At 37.8% G+C, this 25,005-nt stretch overlaps 1 protein-coding gene and 1 long non-coding RNA gene across 6 annotated transcripts in view; one reads left to right on the top strand and one right to left on the bottom strand.

Annotated features, from left to right (window-relative positions):
- The window catches only part of UQCC1 (ubiquinol-cytochrome c reductase complex assembly factor 1), a 109,867-nt gene that overhangs the window by 59,462 nt on the left and 25,400 nt on the right, over positions 1-25,005 (top strand). The window lies entirely within an intron of this gene.
- The window catches only part of LOC140518871 (uncharacterized), a 46,748-nt gene continuing 22,231 nt past the window's right edge, over positions 489-25,005 (bottom strand). The window contains exon 2 of the long non-coding RNA XR_011972036.1: positions 489-836. This is a non-coding gene — a long non-coding RNA (uncharacterized lncRNA). The remainder of the gene's footprint in view (positions 837-25,005) is intronic.

Below are 25,005 nucleotides of genomic sequence, written 5' to 3'. Positions count from 1 at the left end.
TACTTATCTTATACTACTACTTACTTATCTACTATACTTATCTACTCTACTTATACTTCTTGTGTGCATGTTGTTTCCCTCACTAGATTATAAACTTCTTCCAGGCCAGGGTCTCTTGTTTTCCATTCTTGTATCCCTCTGTACCTCTCACAGATCTTTGCACTTATAAATGTTTGGTGAATTGAATTGCCAAAGGAGTCTTTTAAATGGAGAGCATATGCATTTAAGTGTTGGTTTAGAAATCACTAACTACTTAACAGGATTACAGTATAAGCCAATGGGAAAATATTCTTCAGTTTACAAAAATTTATACTATACCAGCTTTCATGTAAAGTGAGGCATGCTCATGCAGCTGGGCCAGAAATCAAATGCTGTCTTGTGGCTGACAGAATTAGCTTTGACATTTTATCTGGAATGTTCTGAGTTTTTTTTAAACCTCATTTGAGATTCAAACATATAAATTAGCTGCAGAAATGAAGTTCATCATATCACCTCATCTGGTCTTGTTTTATTTCATTAACTGGTTCTTAAAATCCTTTGTGAGCCACATTGCAGCTGAAGAGGTTGGAGACCTTTTTCCTCGGGCTCTTTGCCCCACTCCTGAGTGTTGGTAAGAGTTGAGAACTAAGACTTGACACAGCTGTAAAAACAGACAGCGCCTTTGGCCTCAGCACTTTCTCCATGTGCAGACTGATTTCAGATGTACATTTTACTTGCTGCCTCTTGTACTAATGAAGTCAGTTTCTTTTGGTGGGTGCTTGTGGCCAGGTGTGTCCAGTCCTGTGGTAAACTGGTACTCTTTACTCCAATTTTCCATTTGTGACATTTCAACCTAACTTTAAAAACAAACATAAAAATTAGCTCAGGGCAGTGGCTCACAGTGTTAATAGTAACATTAGACTGGCTAAATGACTTCCCCTGTGCTCCTCTCTGTCCTGCCAGACATCCCCGCTTTGTAATTTACAATGAGCATGTTTAAGCTTTCGAAATGTAGAGTAGAGCCTAGGACTAAGAGAAATTGCAGCCATTTTCTTCCTTGTCAGTGTTCTTGAGCATCCCTAGGGTCTCTCTAGGACTTCCAAAGGATTTCTTTCTAGGAGAACCCCATGAGTAAGAATGAGCCTGCCTTTAAGGCACATTCTCCTGCCTTTCTAGGTAGTTCTAGCACAGAACTGTTAAGTGTCTTTTAGCAAGCAGAAGTAAAACTTGGTAGTTCAACTGGAAAACTTTGAGGAGAAAGTCTAATTCCCTCCTCCAAAAGATTTGTTCTCCCCCAAAAACATTTGTTTTTCCCACGCTTTCGTATCTTTAAATACATCAAGCATAATTTTATGAGAAAATTAAGCTAGAATAATAATTTTTAAGTCCTAAACTAATAGTTTGCTTTAAAAAGGTATTATATTCTGGGTTTTCTTTTTTTCTCTACTCTCCAACCCCCACCCCCATCATTCCCAGCCCCAAGTTTTGTATTTTCTATGGCTGTAGATCTTCTTGAAATTTTCTGTTTCTCTTCCCATAAACAGCACTGCAGCAGCTAAAGGGGCTGTTTCTAAAGATGAAGTCTGACTAAGTGTGTGGCTAGTGTCCCCATCAAAAGGTCACACTAAGCTTTTGTGAAGGACTGATGCTCTGAGTTGGGAGTGTTTCAAACAACAAATAATGTCTTTAAGAACAACATATAATGCTTCAAAGATGGTAAAGCACTTTATGTATTTTATCTTTTTTGATCCTTACAACAGCTATACAAAGTAGGTGCTATTATTATCCATTTTTTCTGAGGCACAGAGAGATTGAGTGACTTGCCCTTGGTCATAGAGTTAGTAAATCTCTTTGGCAGATTTAAACTCAGGCTTCCCTGACTCCAAGTCCAGCCCTCTAGCCACTGTACCACTTAGCTATCCTATATATGACAGTAATTTAATAGAAAAACATTTTTTATATAGCTTCAGCCCCTGGGGTAGAAGACTTATTTATTTATTCATATATTTAAAAATTCAATTTTATTTTATTTTCAGTTTCAAATTCTCTTCCTTCCTTCACTCCTCCCCCACCTATTGAGAAGGCAAGAAATACAAAAGCCTTTAGAAATATGAAGTCATGCACAACTAATTTCCGCATTAGCCATGTTTTGGGAGGAAAAAAAATCGAGAAAAAGAAGCCAACTGAAAAAATTAAGTCTGCATTCTGAGTTTACCAATTCTCTGTCTGGAGTTTGATAGCATTATTCATCATGAATCCTTTGGAATTGTGGGTCATTTTGCTGATCAGAGTCACTAAGTCTTATGTTTATAATATTGTAGTTACTGTGTAAATTATTCTCCTGGCTCTACTCACTTCACTCTTCATCAGTTCATCTAAGTCTTCCCAGGGTTTTCTGAAGCCATCTCCTTCATCATTTCATGCAGTATGTATTCCATCTTACTTACCTGCAATAGCTTGTTGAGCCATTCCTTATTTCATGGACATCCCCTCAGTTTCCAATTCTTTGTCCCATAGAAAGAGCTGCTGTAAATATTTTTGTATGTGTAGGTCCTTTTCCTTTTCCTTTAGTCTCTTTGGGACATAGGCTACTAATGGTCAGAGGGTTGTTATGCACAGTTTAATAGATTTTTGGGCGTAGTTGTGAATTGTTCTCTATAATGGTTAGACTAGTTCACAACTCTATCAACAGTGTATTAGTGTACCTATTTTTCCACATTCCCTTCTTTTTATTTGAAGATTTTTTTTTTTAGAGGATTCTTCTCACTAGAGTCTCAGGACCACTGGGACTTGGTCCTTTGGAAAATTTCATTTCAAGAAAGAACTCCTGTTTCTCCATTAGTGTTTTGTTGCTGCCTTGAAAGGCAGTACAGCAGAGGTAAAATATAGCATAGAGTAAGTGCTTATTATATCATTTGGGCATGGAAAATCAGATTTTGAGAGGCTTGGGTAAACAGAAAATCATTTCTGCCATGGTGAAAAGCCCAGCCCTTTCATCAACTTTCCCTGAGCAGAGAGCATTCAGTTAAAGGGGAACTGCAGGTTTTTTCTTATTTAAAACTAGGTGAGGCTTGAAATTCTCAATCATGCTTCTTAGCTCAGCTTAGACACAGTTGGGACTATAAATATTACATTTAAATACTGATTTCCTTTTATTTGATTTTTAAAGTTTCCCAGTTAATATCCTTTAGCCCACATCCCATATGTCTCTTTAAGTGGTCCTTTTATTTTATAAAAAGACAGACAATTTATGTGCACACATTTTAAGATTCTCTAGATACCTCAATGAATTTTGTTTCTAACATATTTCTATCTCTGCCATCTTTCTGTTTTTGTCTCCTTAAACCCTACAAGCCTCCTGAATGTTTCCTTCTTATTGGTGTCTGCTTACCTCACTATTCACTAGGTTTCTTCTGTACCCACTTAGGCAGTTAGGAGATCCAATGAAGAGATTGCTAGACTTAGAGACAGGAAGACCTGAGTTCTGATCTAGCCTCAGACATTAGTCCTGTGATGCTGAGCATGTCACTTACCTTCTGTTTATCTCAATTTCTTCATCTGAGGATAATACCACCTATCTTATAAAGTTGTTGTGAAGATAAAATGAGATAATATTTGTAAAATGCTATATAAATGGTAATTATAATCATCCTCGTTATTATTATACTTTAATAATCATAGATTTTAATTCTGAAAGAACCTTAGAAATCTTTTCATACAACCTTTTTATTTCATTTTTATTTTAAGTTTAATTGTTAAGGGCCAACATGGTTTAGTAAAGTACTGGGCTTGGAGGAGGATATAAGTTCAAATTCTGCCCTCAGAAACTTACTAGTTATGTGACCATATGTATGAAAGTCCCTTAAACTCTAATGTGTGTTAAGCAATTCCCCAGAATTTATCTGCTTTTTTAGTGAAGGGAGATGCCACCCTGAAATTTCCCAAAGTGATGAAATTCACTCATTATTTCTCAGTATACCTCACCCCATCCCCTGTGAACTGAAGAAAAATCTTTTGACACAGTAAACTACATTCTGTACTCAGTCCTCTACCTCTCTGCAGAGAAGACATAAGTGTATTTCATTATCTATTCTCTGGAAATAAGAGTCCATGTGACCTCCTTGATTTGTCCAAGGTCTCACAAGGAGTGAATGGGAGAATTAAGATTTTACTCCAGACCCAGTCTTTTTTTCCATCCCTTGTTGCCCAGTGATAAATCCTGTGAGTTACCAATTTTATCCTACAGCAGTCAATTCAGATCAAAATATTTATCAAGCAGCTACTATTTGCCTGACCCTGGACTTGGGCCATTTGGAACTGTTCAAAGTGTTGGGGGAGGGAGGAAAAGCGAATAAGACACAGTCCTGTTTTGGGGGAGTTTGTAGTCCAGTAATGGGGAAAAAGGCTAGACAACCATAACTCTAATATAAGACAGACTACAGTAATTGCCATGAGCGGTATAGAGTTCTCTGGAGAAAGGAAAAATAATGTCTTTGGGGGGAATCAAGACGGCCCTGTGAAACATTTGGGCTCAGCTTAAAAATAGCTGGTTCAAGAACTGTGTGTATGATTCTTTACACCACCCGCCCCCTTTTCTACTATTTTGTTCCCTGTTACTTCAAGATAAAAGAGACCTTCCAAAAGGCTAAGGATTGGTTTTTTTATTTATTTATTCATCACCTAGTTGCCCACTTCGTGGTGATGAACACTTTGAAGTAATTGTAGGATTTTTACAGGTAGGATTTGGGAGGTGAGAGTGGAAACATCCCTCAAACACAAGGAAAGAACAGCATGAACAGAAAAAATGGGAGAGTTGTAAAATAAAAGACATATTGGAGCCATTGAGGAGTCCAAATTGACTGTAATATAGAGAATATATAGGAGATTCTTAAGCGAAAAGACCCAAAAGGTAGGGTGAATTTTGAATGTCCTGCAAAGAGTAGGTACTTTATTCTGTAGGCAGTAGGGATGCATTGATTATGGGGGTGACATGATTAGAGCTGTCTTTTTATGAAAGTAAAGTGGCAGTGTGTACAGCTTGTATTGGAACCAAAGAGGGCTTAATTCATTAGGAAGTTATAATAAGCCAGAAGGAAACACATAGACTATCAGGTCAGCTTTGATAGGTACATGCTGAATTTATTATACACTTCAAATAAAAGCAACTTGTGCATAATATTCTCAGTTTCATGTATAGTCCCCCTTTTCTGTTCTGCGTTGTATATGGAAATATTTATTTTATTTGGTGTTGGTTAAGTACCATTTTTTTTTTAAATTGGAAAAAGAAAAAGATATATTTTGTTGAGGAAAAAGAGGATTTCATAATAGGCAAGAATTAGTTAGGGCCTCAATTATGGTGATGGCCACGAGGGTGGAAAGGAATAGACTGATGTGCAAGATATTTTAGCACTAGAATGAACAGAACTTGGTGGTTCATTATATATGAAACATGGGAACAAAGGAAGAGGTGAAGAGTTTGAGATTGTGGAGCCTGAGTGCCTGGGAAATGGTGGTGCTTCAAGAAATAGAGGAGGTGAGAAGGACTGGTTTGGGACGGCAGTGATGAGGTTGACTTCTGGGAAAGTGTGGCATTCGGATGGAGACATCAAGTAGACAGAAATGTATGACAGCTCCAAGCTAGACATGGAGAACTTCAGATAGCAACTTAGAGGTAACAAAAGCTGAAATATTTTATGCAGTGACAGTCACCATCACAGGTTTATCCAGCATCTTTCATTCTTAAAGAGTTTTGTTTTTTGAGCATCTTTGCCAGAACTTATGTTTTAGGAATCACCAGTGCTTTGCCTGACTCCGTTCAGGACATAGCTTCCTTTCTAAAAACTCTTCCCTTCTACTCTGTCTGCTTTCCATTAGGGAATTTTTCAATAAACTTTCTCTTCTGACCACAACTGGACACACTTATCCTCTTCCACCAGGTTCCCTTTCTCCCTTTTTACACTGTTCCAAAGTCTCATGACTTCCCCATCATACCTGCTTTAAGTTCCCTTACCTAAAAAGAAATAAATTTCCCCTAGAAGGGACCTGAGGCACTATCTGGTCCACTGGTGATAACTTGAGTCATAGAGAGAGGGGAGGGACTTGCCTAAAGTCAGTGTGCTAGTTACTAGCATCCCCTTGACTTCCAATCTACAGTTTGGCTTTCTTCAGTGTATATAGCACTTTTCTAAAATCTCTCACATGGCGAATATTCCCCATACCTTTTGCTTTGTCCCCCAGGACTTCCTCAGTGAATGGCATTGTCCAAAGCCAGGATTTTCCTTCTTTAGACAGAAGTCCCAAACCTGAGGCCCCTTTCTTCCCTTCCTCTGATTCAGAACTTCTCTCAGTTAATGACTTCTAATTCTAAGAGACAACAAATTAGTGCAGCTTTTAGAAAAATATAGAAATGGGAACGTTAGCATTCTGAATTTGTTCCTTGCATATTCACATTCTGAATGCTTTGAAATTGTCTGATTTTGCCTGCATTGACTTTACAATTATTTTACACACTATTGGGTTATGTTTTTTTAAGAGTGGAGGAACACCGCGGCTGAATGCCGGGCCCAGCAGGGCTGGGCTGGGAAACTAACAAAGACTGCATTGTACCATGACCTGCAAAGCTAATAAATGAATTCAGGAGACACCTAGATGTGTTTCTAGAAGGGGGAAGGGGAGGGGTCTGGTGAAAAGGCAGAAAGGTGGGATTAAGATAAATTAAAATGGGGCCAGCATGTTGGTGAGGGGACAGCCACTTCCTGTTCCTTACTTTGCTTGAGGTTTTTAACTCTTCCTAGCTTCAGGCTTTGACTCAAGAGTTAAAACAAAACTAGTCTTTACCACGTACCTCACAGCCTTTTCTCCCCCGACTCTCCCAGGCATGAAAAGAACTTGGTTGTAAGGATATTTCAGATGGTATGACAGTGTTCATTCCACTGACTGTTTTCTTGGGAATTACAAAATTTTAGAATAGGTGGGGCCCTAGCCCCCTCACTTTAGTGATGAAGAACCTGAAACTAGAGAATGATAAGTTGAAAATCACACTGCAAGTTAGACGACTTGAACTTCTAAGGGTAGTAAATCTAGTTAGTCTAGAAATCTAGAACCAGGTTTCGTGATTTCATTCTAGTGTTCACGTCATGGGCTTAGAGATGTCCACTTCTGGCATATTGAGTTTGAAGTTTAGGAGATGATTGTGGCATGAATGTTGAGAATTCCAGTTGAATTAATTACCTTTCCCCAATGTGTCATTTTATTACTCTCCCTGTACTGCTCTGATAGCATTGGGTGGCTTTGCTGAGCATTCAGCTTGTGCTGCTTTTCATCTTTTTCGACATTTGAGGGCAAGGACTGTGTGTCCTTATGTGTTAAGACTCTCTATCTAGTATATGGTAGGTGTCCTTAAAATAAATGTTCAGTGTTGGTGGTGATTCTGACTTTCTCAGAGCTGGTTAATTGTGACCCTTTGCTTAATACTTCATGAACTCAAGTGCTGTCCAGTGGCTATAAAATTTCGGTGTTAGTGAAAATTGAAACTTGTCTTTGATTTCTTTGGTAAACAGCAGTGGGTTATTAAAAATCCAACTTCTATTTCCTATCCCTAAAATGATCTTTGCACATCAAAGTGGATATGACTTTTTTTTTAACCTTTATTTCTCTTTTTTTTTCTTTTCCTTTGACAATTCTGACACATTGAGTAACGGCTCCTACCCTCAGAACCTTGGATTTTCACATAATTATTTCAATCCAGGAGCTTTGAAGTTACATGTTTTATCATGGTCATGTGGTTCCTTTGTTGTGTCCTGAAGTTCTGAACTTGGAGGCAGGAAGCTCTGGGTTCTGATCCTGTCCTATCCTATCCTATCCTGTCTTATCCTATGGTATCCTATCCTCTGATTCTAACTTGGTGACCCTAGGTAAGCTATTTAACTTGTCGAGCCTCATCACCTGTAAAATAGTGTCTTTCTCTCAGATTTATTGTGAGGATCAAATGAGATAATGTATATAAAGCACCCTGTAAATCTTAGTGTTATGTAAATGTTAGTTATTATTATTAAGACCACTTCAGCTTGAGACTTTCAGGTTAAAGAGAAGGAAGATGAGGGGACTATGGTTAAATGATTATAATTATTATCATTATAGCATAAAGTACTTTGATAATCTGTTATGTAGAAATTACCACCATTATACGTTGGAGGATGCAGGATGGGCTAATGACTTGCCCAAGATCTCATGGTCACTTAGTAACCAGTTCTCTTGATTCTCAAGTCAAGGGCTCTCTCTGTTACACAGGGTTTTCCCCATGGGCACCAGCTTAGTCTGAGCCCTTGTGATTGGCCTCCTCAATCCCTTTAGGGTATTTTAATCACTTGGAATATTGGTGGTTTAAAAATTCACTAAATGGTCAGCACAGCGCAACATTCAGTCAGCCAATAAAATCTTTTGCTTGGGGGGAGGTGTGGGGATGGGAGAAATACTTCTATCCATAATACATACATATACATATATATTCACATGCACACATACATATATCACATACATATGTACATACACATACACATACACACATTGTGGTCTGTTGGCCTTTTTTTTTTATGCTGCCCCTTCCCAGCCCCCAGCCTTCTGGAAGGGTCATTGTACAGCTTTCTTCCATAGCCACTTTTCTCTTCCCTTTTACTGGAGGGCAAAACCAGGGCAGAGAAATCATTTTTATTCACTTCTGAAAGGTTACAGTAATAAAGAAACTCTTGTTAACATCAGAGAACGTTGCAGCCAAGAGTTTTCACAGTCTGGTGTTGTTTATTTTACATGTAATTTGGAACCTTCTGCACTCTTAAAATATTGGCACGAGAATGCTTTAACTGTTGAAGGACTTCATTGCATGCAGCAAGAGTTACGGTGTCCCTGGGGCAGTGGGCCCCAGAGACCAGTTTTTTCTTATTCTTGTTAGAAAGTGGTATAAGCCTCAGTGTGCCTCTGTTGTGTGTGCTTGTGTGTGCATGAGTATGAACACACAAATCTATGCAGAACAGGTATATGCATGCATTGTGTACATGTGCAATACTGGTAGTATTTCTTAAGTAGCTGACATTTAAAGTTGAGACAAGTTACAGAGGGAGGCTGTGCATTCCAGTAGAAATTGAAACAGGATTAGAAAACCAAGGTTTCTAGGCCAGTCTTAGAGGAAAGAGGGAGAGATACTGAAAAGCTGGAATGAGTCCAAAAGAGAGTGGCCAGGAGGATGAGGGAACCAAAGATCATGCTATGTCAGGATTGTTTGAAGGAACTGGTGATATTTAGCCAGGAACAAAGAAAACTTAAAGGGGATGTTATTGCTCTCTTCAAATATCTGAGGGTCTCATGACAGGAACAAGGGATTAGATGTATTCTGTTTGACTTTTTTTTTTAAGGAGACAGTACTAGAAATGGTGTAAATCACTGGGAGGCAAATTTCAGCTCACCATAAAGTAAAGGGAAGCCAGGGGAAAAGCATTTAGATAGCATCTGTTATGTGCCAAACACTCTGCTAAGCTTTTTTTTTTTTTAAACAAATATGGCATTTGAGATATAAGAAAGCACTTATATAACTAGAGCTGCCCAACATTGGGATAGGCTTCCTTGTGAAGTAATGAGTTCTGTGTCACTGAAGGTGTTTTAAAAGAAAGATCACTACTTATCCAAGGATATTGTGAGGAAAACTCTTGTTTCATGTAGGGGATTTGACTAGTTAGTTGATTTCCTAGATTTTTTTCTGGTGCTGAGATTCCACGATCCTCCCGTTTTGTGCTTTCCCCCCTCCCTTCCACTTAATGCACTGGGGACATTTTGAGCAAGTCCTTTAAAGGCTCTCTGTGCTTCCATTTACCCATCTGTAAATTTCAGAAAACGATATCCCCTTGTTACCTGGAATGATATGAGGACAATCTAAATTGTTGGATCTTCTCTGAAGGCTAGGGAAATAAAAAGAGCAGCTACTGATCCTGGTGATGGCTTTGGAGCTCCCTTGGGAATAAATGACTTGGAGTGAAATTTCCAGTACTGCCTGGCCTAGCTCTTTTTGCCCTGATCTTCTCAGATCCTAACTCTCTACTCCATTGCCTCTTCAAACATGTTACTTGGAAATGCACTTTCTTTTTCTTTTTGAACTTTTGCCCCCTCCTCCCAAGAAGGAAATTTCCATTAAAGTAATAATGAAAGGTGTAAACTGTGTGTATTGCTCCTTCCCCTAGCCCTGGCCTCTTGTTCTGGGCCCTGCAGCTACAGAGGCTTGGTGACAACACGTCTATGTTGTGTAGATGTAGGGGGAGAGCAGAAGATGGTACCTACTGAGATCTTTAGGTATTCTCTATCCTTTCCTTCCCCTGCAAAGTCCTCACACTTCGGAGTATGGCTAGGCCCAGCTGAACCTACTTAGGGTTGGTTTCTGACTCCATGTGTAAATGTTTATGATTCTGTCTTCCCTGCTTCAGAGACAACTGCTGTTACACTCAGCTCAGCTTTAGGCAGTGTTAGGTGAGTGAGAGGGTCAGCTGGGTGGCACAGTGAATAGAGTACCAGGCTTGGAGTCAGGAAGACTCACCTTCATGAGAGAAAATCTGACCTCAGACACTTATTAGCTGTGTGACCCTTGTTTACCTCAGTTTTCTCACCCGTAAAATGAACTGGAGAAGAAAATGGCAAACCACTCCAGCATCTTTGCCAAGAAGACCCCAAATGGGGTCATGAAGAGTCAGACATGACTGAAAAACAGCAGGTGAGTGAGGGATATCCTAGAGCTTCGAGAGACTGTCACTCTTCAGTGGAGGATGAGAGATGTGAGTCCTCCCAACAATGGAATTTAGTGAGCAGTACTGGACTTTGAGTCAGAAAACCTGGGTTGGACCTCCATTAATCGCTAACCAGCTATGTGTTCTTGCCAAGTCATTTTACCTCTTTGCCTCAGTGTTCTCATCTGTAAAAGTGGTGTGATAATCTATGGGTTACTGATTTCATAAGGCTATTGTGAGGATCAAATAAGAGATATATGTGAAGAACTTTGTAAGCTGTAGAAAGCTATGTAAATAAGAGTTAGTATTACCTTCTTAACTGTCTCCTGTATTCTTCTTGCCCTATAGCCTAGGAAGATTTGTCCCACTCCCACTTAGCTCTAAAACTATAATGGGTTGGGGCAAACTTACTGTTCAGTTTCACTCTAGCTTGATCTTGTCTGAAGCAAGCTCTGGGAATGGAATTGATGGGAGAGAGTGGAGTGGGCAATGGAGAAGAGAGTCTGTAGGACAGCTATATATTCCAACACAGCACATTGCTTGGCACATAATAGATGCTTAATAAATGTTTATTGACTTACTACTTAATGCCAAGTTGTAGAAGATTATGTGAATGAAGTTCATACTCTGGTAGTTAATTGTAGGAATAGTTTCCACATGGCCATGATCAGGATCAGCCCTTGTCAGAATTGTGAGGTACATAAGATTTGTCTTTGCTACCTGCCCCCAAGACTTCCCAGTGCTCTTATGAGATCACAAAATGTCAAAGCTGGCAAGAACCTTAGAGATTATTGAGTTCTCTCCCTATTTTGTGGGAAAAAAAACATTGAGGTCTAGTGAAGTTAAGAAATTTACCTCAGGTCACGTAGTCAGTGACAGTCAGAACTAGAATGCAGGTCTCTTGATTTTCCTTGAAGGGCATTTTTCCTCTATATTTTTTCTCATTATATTACACCTATAAAATGGGGGTGAGAATATTGTCATGGAAAGGTAGGATGACCTTGCGGATTTGGAGTCAGGACCCATTTGTCTTCAAGTCTGAGCTCCAAGTACTTTGTAAAGTGGTGTTTAAATTTGAGTTATTGTTAAACTGTTCCTCCAGCTTTCCAGACTTCCCCAGGTAGTATTTCATCTTGTAGGCTTCTTTAGATCATCTTACTCCAGTGAGAATATACCTGTCCTTAGTGCTGTCATGTGGAACCTGATCTCTGCTCGATAACTGCACGCTTCTCTGATAAATTTGTATTCTGAGTTAATGTGTTCCTCTTGTCCTGCCCTATGGGTCCATCCATTCATCCATCTCAAACTAACCCCCCCACCCCAAAAAAAAAGACTTGCATTGCTACACAGGATTTTTTAAAGATGTGATTTACTTCTCATGTCTGAGTGGCTTTAAAAAAAAAAAAGCTCATTGTGTACTTGACTACCTTTTAAACCCAAATCATTCTCGCTTCCATTAAATGGCTACTAATAGGCCCAGCTCAACCCTATTGGCACATTATTTAGGTATTGATGGCTTAGAATGAGTGTAAGTAGCAACTGTTTTTCATTTTGTCCAGAAACTCTGAAAGTCTTTCCTGCACAGATTGATATCTTTGGGCCATCTTTTGCTCAATTCTTACCTAGCCCTTAGTCATCGAATGGGCATGGCCTGTGACAAACTGAGATCTGGGAAAGACCTTAAAAAAGCCAAGGTCACCCACAGTATCCTGGGCCATGACCATTCTTCTTGACCTTTGTCTTGCCACTGGACTCCAGTGACTGAAGGAGAGAGTAAGACTGATGACTTTGTGCTGTTCTGCTTCACTCATATGCAAGTCAAGACATCATGCTCATGATGTCATTGGTCTTCCTGGAGAGCAAAGGGTGAGCAACATGAAATAGCTACTTAGTTTTCCCCCACCTAGGGTAAATTGTGCCATTGGGGTACCACTACAGGGCAGTGGCAGTAGCTTTCTAAATCAGTTAAAAGGACCTTATATCATCTTTAGTTCAAGCTTGGGAAACTGAGGCCCAGAGAGGGCAAATACTTATCACATAGATGATTAGTACTAGAGCCAGCATTCGAAGCTGGGTTCTCTGAATCAAAGTCTACAATATTATACAAATGAAAGAGTTGATGAGCCAGGAAAAGCTTCATAAACAAGTTAGGAATTGAAATGGGCAGCTCAGTCCTTGGGCTCAGATAGCAGTCATGTAAGACAGAATCAGAGTATTAGGGTTAGAAGAGATCTCAGTAGTTCAACTCATATCCCATAAGAATTGCTATGATAACATACCTGACAAGTAATCTCCAACTAGCCCTCCAATGAGAGGGAACTTATCACCTTCTGTTCCCCTTTTGGATGGTTCTAATGGTTAGGAAATTTTTCCTGACATCTAGCCTAAACTTATACCTTGACCCATTGCTCCTTGTTCAAAATTCCCCTGTCCATGGGGCCAAACAGAATAGCCTAATGCCTCTTTCACATGACAGCCCTTTGTGTACTTGAAGACAACTATAATGATCCCTCTCCTCTTGAACATCCTCTCTTTTCTAGGATAAACATTTCCATTTCCATATCCTTATATGACCTGCCAGCAAGGACCTTTACTGTCCTGCTTGACTTCAGGATGCTCTCCAATTTATCAGTGAATGTCAAGTCCTAGAAGGTCCATAAGTCCAAAATTCCAAGTCCAAGGGTAGGTGGTTGTGGCAGCCACAGTGTCAGCTTCCAGGTCTGCTATGGAGCAATCTGGCTCTAACTTTTTTTTCTAGCCTTATATTTCATTATTTTCCTTCAACATTCCCTGTGCATTGAGCAGTTTGGACTGTTCACCTTTCTCCTTGTCTGTCCCTTTCCTCCTTCTAAACCTTTGTTCATATTGGCCCCTATGGCTAAAATACTCTCTTCTGTTTCCTGCCCTCCCTCTTGAATAAATCCTCCCTATCCTTTATAGGTCTAACTCTTATTGCTCTTCCTCAATGAAGTTTTCTTTCATTTTCTCAGTCAGAAATCATTTTTCTTCTCCTCTTCATTCTTCATATTTTGTTAGCTCTTCTATGAACTTATTCTCTAATTTGCATTTTATTTGGGCTTGTATCTTATCTTTGCTATTAGATTGTAAGGTTCTTTTCAGCAGAGAACTGTTTCTTATTCCTCTTTCTGTCCTTCACAGGACCAAAGACTTGGCCTTATATGTCGTAAGTAAACTTTTAGGGATTGTTTGCCAGATTGATTTTAGTCAGCTTTAAACCTTAGAAAGCACTTGCTTATACGTTATTTCATTTCATCTTCAAAATAACTGTGACAAAGGGTAGGACAAAGATTATTGTACCAATTTTATGAATAAGGATCTCAGAAATGACGTGATTTGCCCAGAGTGACGCAGCCAGTGTGTAGTTGTGTTAGAATTCAAATCCAGGTCTTTTTGACTCCATCCAGTATTGCTTCTATTATATTTGGACTGTTCAACACAATTCCCATCTTGTCCATTTATCCTTTCCTCACTCCTCCAGACTTTTATTTGTGAAAGTCTTAACTCTAGCAGATTTGTTAAGTCCTTTAGGGGTAAGGCCTGTGGCATATGTTTGTTTTATAATCACAGTGCTGGCACTGGCTGGGGATATGGTAAGGTATCTATAAATTCTTAATGCATTGAATCAGCTGGAGGCTTTGGAATACAGCATAAGTCCTCAGGGAGTACAGAATAGAGTGGAAAATTTTATGAAAATAAAATTAATTAGGCAATTTTGCCAGTAATGTATGTTCAGAATAATCTTATCAGTAAACATTATAATTCCTCATCCTTTTTTCCCCAGTGGTAATATATATTGATGATATTAGGGTCTTGCATGACAGTATCAGTGTCAGGAGTTACATTCTCACCTTGATTTCAGTCCTTACTTGCTCCTGAACCTTGTAGACTGGCTGTTTTTCCTTAGACTCTTTACATGTGGGCCTTTGCTTATTTGCCTGATTGAACTAAGGATAGTTATTTCATTCATTCATTTAATGTTCTTTCATCACTTACCAGCACCATCAAGCTAAATTTAATGCTCTTAGGTAAAAGTACAGGATAATTGAGCAAAAGTGAAGTCACACACTTGGGTTCAGAAAATCAATCCAAAAAGAAGGAGAGAAGTAATTAAAGAGTAGTTAATGTGGAAAAAAAGAAATCAACTGAAGGGGCTTTAATGATTATAAACTATGTATGAGTAAAACACTGATATGGTTACCCTTTGCTCTGATCAGTCCACAGCTGATAGTCACATTTTAGAGGGAACATTGACAAAACTAGAGTATGTAGTGGGGAGGTGACCAGGATGGTAAGGGGGATTGGAAAAAGTGTCTTATGGGGATCATTTGAAGATTCTGGGCATGTTTAACTTAAGATGAGAAGACTTAGGGTGGGCATGATTATTATCCTTAAATATTTTTCGTATAGAAAAAGGATTAACTTCATGTGTGACTACAGAATACAGAACTAAGACCAATAAATACAGGTCACAAGGAGGGCAAGTTTCAGTTCTTTATTTAAAAAAAAAAAAACACTTCTTAATTAGAGCCCACAAATGTTGTGGGCTAATATTGACAGGTAGTGATTTTTCTTTATCATTGAAAGTGTCTGTGTAGATGCTGATTGACCAGTTAGTTGGTGGTAAGGTGGAGGATCTCTGAATATATTCGATCAGAGACTGGACTAGTTGACTCCTAAGTCCTTTCCAACTCTGAGATTCTGAAAGTGACCTCACAGGAATATTATTGTCTTATTGGAACAGTATGAAAAAGCTGAAATTGGACTAAATCAGCCCAAGCTAAATGCGTGAACAACAACAACAAAAAAGGTATAGATTGGTTGACTTCCTTGGGAAGTTGAACTCACACGAAGCTGATAGTCATGGGTAGGAAAATGGGGAAAACATTGCCTAAAGCTCTCAGACTTCTAGAGCAGGCCATCGTTTTCTTCTCTTTAATTCAAAACTTATCTCCAGTTTTGGGGAATGAAGGTGGGGCGGAGGGGAGGGGACGTGTCTCTAGAAACCAAGGAACTCTGTGCTGAGGGCAAAATGAATAATGAGACCCCCAACTGAGTGAAATGTGTAGATTGGCTTTCTGGTCGTAGAAAGAGCATTACTTTTAAAAAATTGTTATTAAATATTTTCACTTCACCTTCTGTGTATAGAGCTAGATCTGATATTGATAATGAACAAATGGCAGTATGAAGAGAAAAGAGCCCTGGATTTGGAGTCTGAAGACCTCGGTTCAAATCCCAGCTCTAATATTACTTATCAGACCTTGGACAAGTCCATTCCTCACTCTTGGCCTCAGTTTGTTCTTTTGCAAAGTAGAAGATTAAACTAGATGCCTTGTAAGGTGCCTTCAGTTCCAGGTCTGTATTCCTAGGATAATATGCGCCTATGAGGACAGGTCTGTTATTCTTTAGATGGAGTTGCTGAGGCAGAGAGAGGCTGATTTTTAGCAGCCACTCTTTAGAGAATGTATTGTAGCATAGTAGGAAGAGCTCTAGCCAGGAAATAAGAAGTCTTGGCTTCTGGTCCTGGCTCTGTCACTAATTGTATTTTCCTGGACAAGTCACTTCTCTTTTTTGGTTCTTATTTTCTCATGTGTAAAATAAAGAGGCTTTTACAAGATGATTCCTAAAGTTCTCACCAGTTAGTGCATTCTAGGATTCTTTGAGACTGTTTGGCCTTAGGAATTATATTCTCTTAGTTCCCAGTTAAGCCTGAGTTCTTGTTAAAATACATAAGTGACAAACCCATCTGGAGGTACAGGTAAATACAATTAGAGCTGAAACCAAAAAAGTCATCTCAAACTATTATTCTATCTTACAGCTTCATATTATTCTTTTCTATATGAAGACAGCGTGGGAATGTAAAGGTTTTCAGATAATTTCTTGGATGCTTTAAAAGTGTACCAGAAGTACAGGGCAAGCCATGGTGGGGAAGTAGCAGTAAGAAGTACAGCAGGCTGTGCCTCCAGATTCCTGCAAGTAGATGAAAAAATGCCTCAGAGTGAATCCTGATGGCAAAAATCAAGAAAAAGTCACAAGTTATTTGTCCAACCCAGGTTGGCATAAGGAGACAGAGAGAAAGGGTCAGGCTGGGACCTCTGCACGGAGCACTCCAGCCCAGAGAAGCTATGTACCAAGCAGGACATGAAGAGGTCGCAGACCCACACTGAGCAATATTGCAAGCAACTAGAAAGAAAGAATTCATTCCCTAAGAAGTCACAATCAGGATCACACATAATTTAGCAGCCACAACTATGAAGGTACAGAGAGCTTGGAATATGATATTCCATAAGGGAAAGATTATGGGCTTACAGCTAAGAATAACTTGGCCAGCAAAACTGAGTATAATGCTACACAGGAAAAAAATGGACTAGACATGGGTAGGAAAAGGTACCACTGGTAGCTATGTCTACACTGCCCAATTCTGGGTCACAAATTCAGGATGGACTGGGACCTACACCTAAAGCTAGCCTTCTGGGTTAGGGAGAACAGGTCCTATACACAAGGATCAGTGGTGTATCTCAGATCCCAGAAGCAATCTCTATGCCAGCTTCTAGCCTGATCTAAAGCCTACAAACGAATAACCATGCAGGAATTACAGACCAAAAGGAAACTTGTAGTATTGTTACTCTGAGCCAGCAGAGCTTCCCAGCCAGCTGATAGTAGCTGAGTCCAGCATCAGTCTATTGTTACTTGGAGTAAAATCTAGCTCAGAACAGAGGGGCAGTGAGCAGACTTTGCCCAGGAGCAGATCACTGAAAGCTTGCAGGTCCCCAGCATAAACTGCCTCTGAGATTCTAGACTTACATAATACTCAGTACCCCAGGAAAACAGTAGCAGGATCAGTCCAGACCTTCCCTCTGAAAGTTCAGAGAGATAATGCCTTCCAAGGTCAGGAAGTTGGTGGGAAGAAGGAGCAAGCAAACATGAAAAAAAATCTCACCATATAAAGCTATTCTGTGGTGGTAGGGGCACTTAAGACACAAAGCCAGAAGAGAATAACTCAAAAACATCTATAAGCAAAGCCTCATAGGAAGACACATCTTGGGCATAAACTCAACCAGAATTCCTGGAAAAGATGAAGAAAGAGGTTTTTTGAAGTGTTTAAAATGTTTTTATAAGTGAATTGGGAGTATTTGAAGAGAAAAAATGTGAAAGAAATGAAATGAGAGCTGTGGAAAAAAGATTTGGAAAGAGAATTAACAGCTTGGCACAAGAAGTACATATTCACGCAACAAACTCCCTGAAAACCAGAATGAACTAGTAGAAGAAACAAGAAAAAATATTAAAACAAAGTTAAAAGACCAAAAAAAACCCAGCAGAAAATGTAAGATACAGTGAAAATGGCTGACCTGGAAAATAGATTTGAGGAGGAAGAAATTTTTAAGAATCATTGGACTATCTGAAATCTATGACCACAAAAATAACTTAAGTATCATATTTCAAGAACCCTTATAAGGAAATTATTCAGATCTCTTAGAACCAGAGGGCAAAATAAAATAGAAGGAACCCACTGAACACTTTCTGAAAGAAACCCTCAAATGAAAATTCCCGGGAACATTGTAGCCAGAGCCAAAGTTCAGAGTGTCTATCTAAGTCCAAGAAAAAGAAATGCTATAAGCAGCCAAAAAGAATGACTTCATGTATTGAGGAGTCAGTCAAATCATACGTAGTTAGCAGTCACAATTATAATGAGCAAAGAGCTCATATTGATATTGCAGAAGGCAAAAGATATGGATTTACAGTTAAGAATAACTTGGCCAACAAAACTGAACATAATGCTTACACAGGAAGAAATGGACCTTTAATGAAATAGAGAGGATTTCCAAGTATTCCTAATGAAAAAAAAACAACAGTGCTCTGTTGAATCTTCGAAATTCAAACAGAGGTGTTAAGGAAAACATAAAAAGATAAATGTTAATGAACAGTCATAAGGGTCTAAACAAGGATAAACTGCTTACATTATAATGTGGTATGTATATATACATATATATATACATATACACACATGCACACACATATACATATGTGTGTATTAACACAAATATGAGGGATCATAGAGGAAGTCTAAAGTAGAAGGCCTAGGAGTGGTTCCCTTCTGTCTTGATGAGGTAAAAAGAAGGATGGAAAGGCAAGGGAGGAGAAATACTCAGGGTGAGAGTGAAGGGAAAGGAAGGTTAGGGAAATTATCTCATCAGGGTGTATAAGTAGACACCTATACAAATGACAGGCGTTTAGGGGGAGCTGGTAAGACTTGAACCTTAGTCTCATCTGAACTGGTTAAAGGAAATAGAATATATACTCCCAGATCTGGGTACAAAAAAATACATTTCACTTATCAAGGAAATGGGAGGGAAAGGGAAGTAGGCAGATTTAGAGGGAAGGTAAATTTAGAGAGGGATTAGTTCTAAGCAAAACAGAATCCAACTAAGGATGTTCAAAACTATTTATATCTCTTCTTGAGGTGGCAAATGGGAATCTGAAGGAGAGGGCCATCAAATGGGGAGTAGTTGAACAAGTGAGGGTATATAAATGTGACTGAATATGAGTATAATATATGAAGCAATGAAGGGAATGATTTTAGAGAAACCTGGAAAGACTTACAAATTTATCCAAAGTGACATGAGCAGAACCTTCAATGACAACATTATTGTAAAGACTATTTTGAAAGACCTACTAACTCTTTTCAGTCTAATGTTCAATTATGATTCCAGAGAACTGATGATAAAGCATGTTACCCATCTCCTGATAGAGAGATAAATGATTCAAAGTACAAAATTAGATAGCTAGACATAAAGATACATAAATGCATATGTCTCTAGTTATATCTATACGTGTATACACAGACAGACACATCCTTTTGGGCATGGCCTACTATTTCACACAGCCTTTCCTGGGCAAATGATATATTCCTTTATCACAAAAGAAGGGTGCACAGTCTAGATTGGACATGAGTCCACAAGCTGTGCCATAGAAAATTAGGAATGGTAAAAAGATAAAAAGTTTTGATCTAAAAAAAGTAAAACTGGTATAAGAATTATTATTTTTTTTGTTTGTTTACAAGCTTTGGCTTGACATGCCCTTCCTAGAAGGAGACATTTAGAGTGATTCAGGGCATTAAGGTGTACCCATTCCAATAGAGAAGGATTCTTTAAGATAGTCCAATGATTTTTTTTACTTGAAATTAAATAAATTTTTTTGTTGTAATCAATCAGGATCCACCATCTTATCCTTCCATATCACCTTACCAATTGAAGACACAGATTCCGGGAAGACAGCAGAATAAGGCAGAAAACTACCTAGCTCTCCCAAATTCTCCCCTTAAGCAATTTAAAATAATGCCTTAAAGAGAACTTCCAGTGGCAGAAACATTTAAAGGTTGATATAAAATGACTGTCTGCCTAAAACAACTTGGGAGGATTTAGGAAAAAACCTGACCTCTTAGGGTGATGGTCTGGCCTGATTAGAGTACAGATTCCTTCAGGCAGATACCACCAAATCAACAAAGAACAAGCCCTAGAAGCAGCTGTGTCAGGCAGCAGCTACAGCTTCAGGAACTTTCACCCCATAGACAGTGTTGGTTCTGGATGGCTGATCAGGGGAACATTGCAGGGCCCTCTACTGGCACTGGACACAGGACCTACATAGACTGACTAAAATAGTCCCAGTCTGTGGCCATGGGCAAAGAGGAGTGAGCACATGCTGTTGAGTGAGGTCACTGGATGGTGGATCTCTGATTGCTGTTGGTATTCACAGGAAAGCAGAGTCCCTCATTTTGGTTCCAGAGTGGAAGGGAGAGCTGAAGCTTGCAACTCTAAGAGGGACCACAAGGAGTAAGATTATTTGTGGTGGCAGCATTACTGGGGGCCCTGGTTGTGACTCAGGGATGGAGAGGAGTACCTGAGTTCAGGACCTTAGATAAAGCTGAGGAAAAAAAGAAAAGCACAAAAAAACCTGAACCTTGAAACATTAACCCTCACACTTCAAGACTGGAGCCCAACTCTAACACAAAGTTAATAGCCAAGAAATAAACCACTTTTTAAAAAAATGAGTAAGCAAAAGAGAAAGAACCTGATCATAGATAGCTATTATGGTGATAGAGGAATCTAGATTTAAAGTCAGAAGATAGTGAAGTTAAAACAGCTACTTCTACTTCAAAGAAAATTGTAAAATAGTCACAATTCCAAAAAGAGTTTTTGGAAATGCTTAAAAAGGACTTTAAAAATCAAATGAGAAATTGAAGAAAAATTAGAAAAAAAATAAGACTAATGCAAGATAATTATGAAAAGAAAGTCAACCAGTTGGAAAAAGAAATGCAAAAACTTATGGAAGAAAATAATTCCTTAAAAATTAGAATTGGGTAAGGGGAAGCTAATAATTTCATGAGACACCAAGAAATAATAAAATAAAAGCAAAAGAATGAAAAAGAAAACATGAAATATCTCATTAGAAAAACAACTGATCTGGAGAACAAATCAATGAGAGATAATATAAGAATTGTTGCACCACCTGAAAGTTATGACAAAAAATTGTCTAGACACTATACTTCAAGAAATTATCAAAGAAAATTGACCTGAAGTTTTAGAAGTAGAGAGTAAAATAGAAATTGAAAAAACCCCACCAATCATCACCTGGAAGACATCCCAAGGTGAAAACTCACAGGAACATTATCGCTAAGTTTCAAAGCACCCAGGTCAAGGCAAAAATACTACAAGCAACTAGAAAAAAAAATACCATAATGCTACCATCAGGATACCACAAGATTTAGCAACTTCTGTATTAAAAGATCAAAGAGCATGATACAGTAGAACCTTGGTTTACAAGAAACCTGGCTTACATATGCTTCACTGGACAAGCAAAAATCTTTCACAAAATTTGTCTTGCAGGGTGTACAAAAATTCACAGTATGAACATCATGTTTGGACTTGAATGGCTTGCAAAGGGATGACGCTCAATTAAGACAATGGTTTTGTGTTTTTTTTTTAACCCATGTAAGATTACATGCTGTCTCAGGGAGGGAGTGGAGAGAAAATTAAAAACTTATGGAAGTGGTTGTTGAAAACTGAAAACAAATAAATTTATTTTTAAAAAGTCAAAAACAAGTGTTGTTAGATAGATTCCCAGTCAGAAGAGAACATTAAAAAAAAAAATCAGTGAGTCAAAGCATGAAAGTGATTCTAAAAAAATGAAAAATAAATGAGGGCAGTAGTGTTTAGTCTTACTTTTAGTGAAAGTAGCTTAAGAGAGAACACTCCTGAAATTGAAATCCCCAATGTTCTCATAAAAGAAGATTCTCCTTCCAGGCAATAATCCTTCTTCCTTCTCCTTACTCTTGTCTCCCTCACGCCAGCCATGATGCTTCTCAAAGTTAAAGTGCAGATTAATTTATATTTTCTTTTCAGTTAATATTGTGTACTAATCATTGCTATTGTATTTCAGACTCATTAGAGACAAAAAATACTTAAAATTATAAGTATTTTTATATGAATATTTTTGGGAATGTGGTACCAATCATCTGACTTTACATTATTTCCTATGGGAAAATTTGCTTTGCAATACGAACAGAATCTTGGAATAAATTAAATTCATAAACCTAGGTTCTACTGTATTCTTAAGAGCAATGGAAGTGGGTTTGCAACACAGAATAACTTACCCAGCAAAGCTGAGTGTAATCCTGTATGAGGGAAAAATTGATATTTAATGAATTAAAGGACTTTGAGGTGTACTTATGAGGAAAAGAATAGAACTGAATGAAAAATTTGACCTATAAAAATCAGGAGAGACTTGAGAAGATAAACATTAAAGACCAATTATAAGAGATTTAATAAGGTCAAACTGTTTACTTCTTATATTGGAAGACATCTGCAACTCTTAAGAATATTATCTTTACTTGAGTAGTTTGAAGGAACATACATAGAAACATGGGGTTCAGGTGAGTGTGATGATCCTAAAAAATAAAATTGTAGGGAGAGGTAAAATGGAGCAATTATCTCATACAAATGAGGCATAAATGGAAGGACTGTTAGAGTGGAGGCAGGAGAGAGTGGAGGGCTGATAGTCCTGGGACATTATTGTCATAAGAACTGGGTTAAAGAGGGAATAATATACACATATCGAAGAGTATAAAATTTTTAACTTGTTTACAAAAAAATAGGAGGGCAAAGGGATAGAGTAAGAAAGGACTTTTAGAAGGGTGTGCAGATCAAGAAATAGGAGGATAAGCAATGAGGATAAGGAAGGATAAGCAGTGAGGAGATAAGTAAGGAATAGGAGAGAAAGAGGAGAGTATAAGGGAGAGGTTCTTAGAAAGGGTGCAGATTAGGAAGGCAGTGGTTAGAAGTAAATTAGACATCTGAAGAAGAAGGATAGGGTAAAAAGAGAGGGAGAGAAGGATAAACAGTGAAGAAAACTATGATGGAGGGAAATTAACAACTAGTGATTATATCTTTGAATTGAATGGGATGAAGTCACCGATAAAATGAAAATGGATAGCAGAATGAATTAAGAAGCAGAACCTGACTTTTTTTTTTTACAAGAAGCACATCTAAAATGAGAGACCATCATTAAAATAAAATAAAAAATAAGGGACTGGAGTAGAATTTATTATGCTTCAGCTGATGCAAAAAAAAAAAAGCAGGAGTAGCAGTCATTATTTCAAAGTTAAAGCTAAAATAGATTTACTTCAAAGAGAGAAATAAGAAAAGTACATTATGATAAAAGGTACCATAGATAATGAAGTAATAGTTAGTACTAAACCTATATCCACCAAATGCTGTAGCATCCAGATTTTTAAAAGAAAAGCTAAATGAATGACAGATTGAAATAGATAGCAGAACTCTAATGGTAGGGGACTTCAAACTTTCCCTCTCAGAATTAGATAAATCTAACCAAAAATTAAATAAGAAAGAAACCAAGGAAGTGAATAGAATCTTGGGTAAACTAAATGAGATAGATATCGGAAAGAATTAAATGAGAATAGAAGGAATATACCTTTTACTCAACGGTACACGGTACCTTTTCAAAAGTTGACTGTATATTAGGACATACAATTTTTATAAGTAGATTCAGAAAAGCAGATTTATTAAGTGCATCCTTTTCAGATATTTCAGTAAAAAGTATATTTAATAAGGAACCATGGAAACACATTAAAAATTAATTGGAGACTATAACCTAATCTTAAAGAATACAAAGAAATAATTTTATTAAAGAGAATGGCAATAGTGAGACAATATACCAAAACCAATGGGATGCAGCAAAAACAGCAATCGAGAAAATGTATATTTCTTAATATTTGTATCAGTTAAATAGAGAAACAGCAGACCAATAAATTGGATATGCAATTAAAAAAAAAAACTAGAAAAGAAATTTAAAAATCCCCAATCAGACACCAGATTGTAAATCCTAAAAATTAAAGGTGAGATTAATAAAATTAAATGTAAGAAAATCATTTAATTAATAAAACTAGGAGTTGGGGATTTTTTTTGGAAAAAAACAATAAATAAACTTTTGGCTAATGGGATTTTTAAAAAGAGAAGAAAAAGAAATCACTAGTATTAAAAATGAAGAGGGTGAATATACCACTAATGAAGATGAATTCAAAGCAGTTGTTAAAAGTTATTTTGCCCAGTTACGTAACAATATAATGACAATATTTTGATGAAGAAATGACAGCTACATATAGTCACATGAAAAAAATGCTCCAAATAAGTATTGATTAGAGAAATGCACATTAAACAACTTTGAGAATTTTGACTAAAGAGTTATAAAACTATATTATACCCTTTGACCCAGCAATATCACTTTTAATTCTGTGTTTCCCAAGGTGATCAGGGAAAAAGGAAAAGAACCTGTATGTTCTAAAATATTTTTAGCAGCTCTTTTTGTGGGGGCAAAGAACTGGAAATTGAGAAGATGTTCATTAATTGGAGAATGACTAAACAAACTGGCACATGATTGTGTTTGGAATACTAATGTTCTGTAAGAAAATGATGAGCTGGGAGTCCTACCAAATTCCTTTTATGACACAAATAGGGTGCTGATGCCTATATATCAATTTCCGTAATGAATATTGATGCGAAAAGTTTGAACAAAATACTACCAAGGTGATTACAGTAATATACCAAAAGGATTATACGCTATGACTCAGTGGATTTATACCAGGAATACCAAGCTTAATATTACAAAAACTATCAATGTAATTGACCATATCAATAAGAAAACCAACAAACAAAATCATATGATTGTATCA

This window comes from Notamacropus eugenii, chromosome 1 (assembly GCF_028372415.1).
Source record: "Notamacropus eugenii isolate mMacEug1 chromosome 1, mMacEug1.pri_v2, whole genome shotgun sequence".
Lineage (NCBI taxonomy): Eukaryota > Metazoa > Chordata > Mammalia > Diprotodontia > Macropodidae > Notamacropus > Notamacropus eugenii.
Note: the sequence above shows the minus strand (reverse complement) of the source record. Positions and strands in the feature narration are given on the sequence as shown.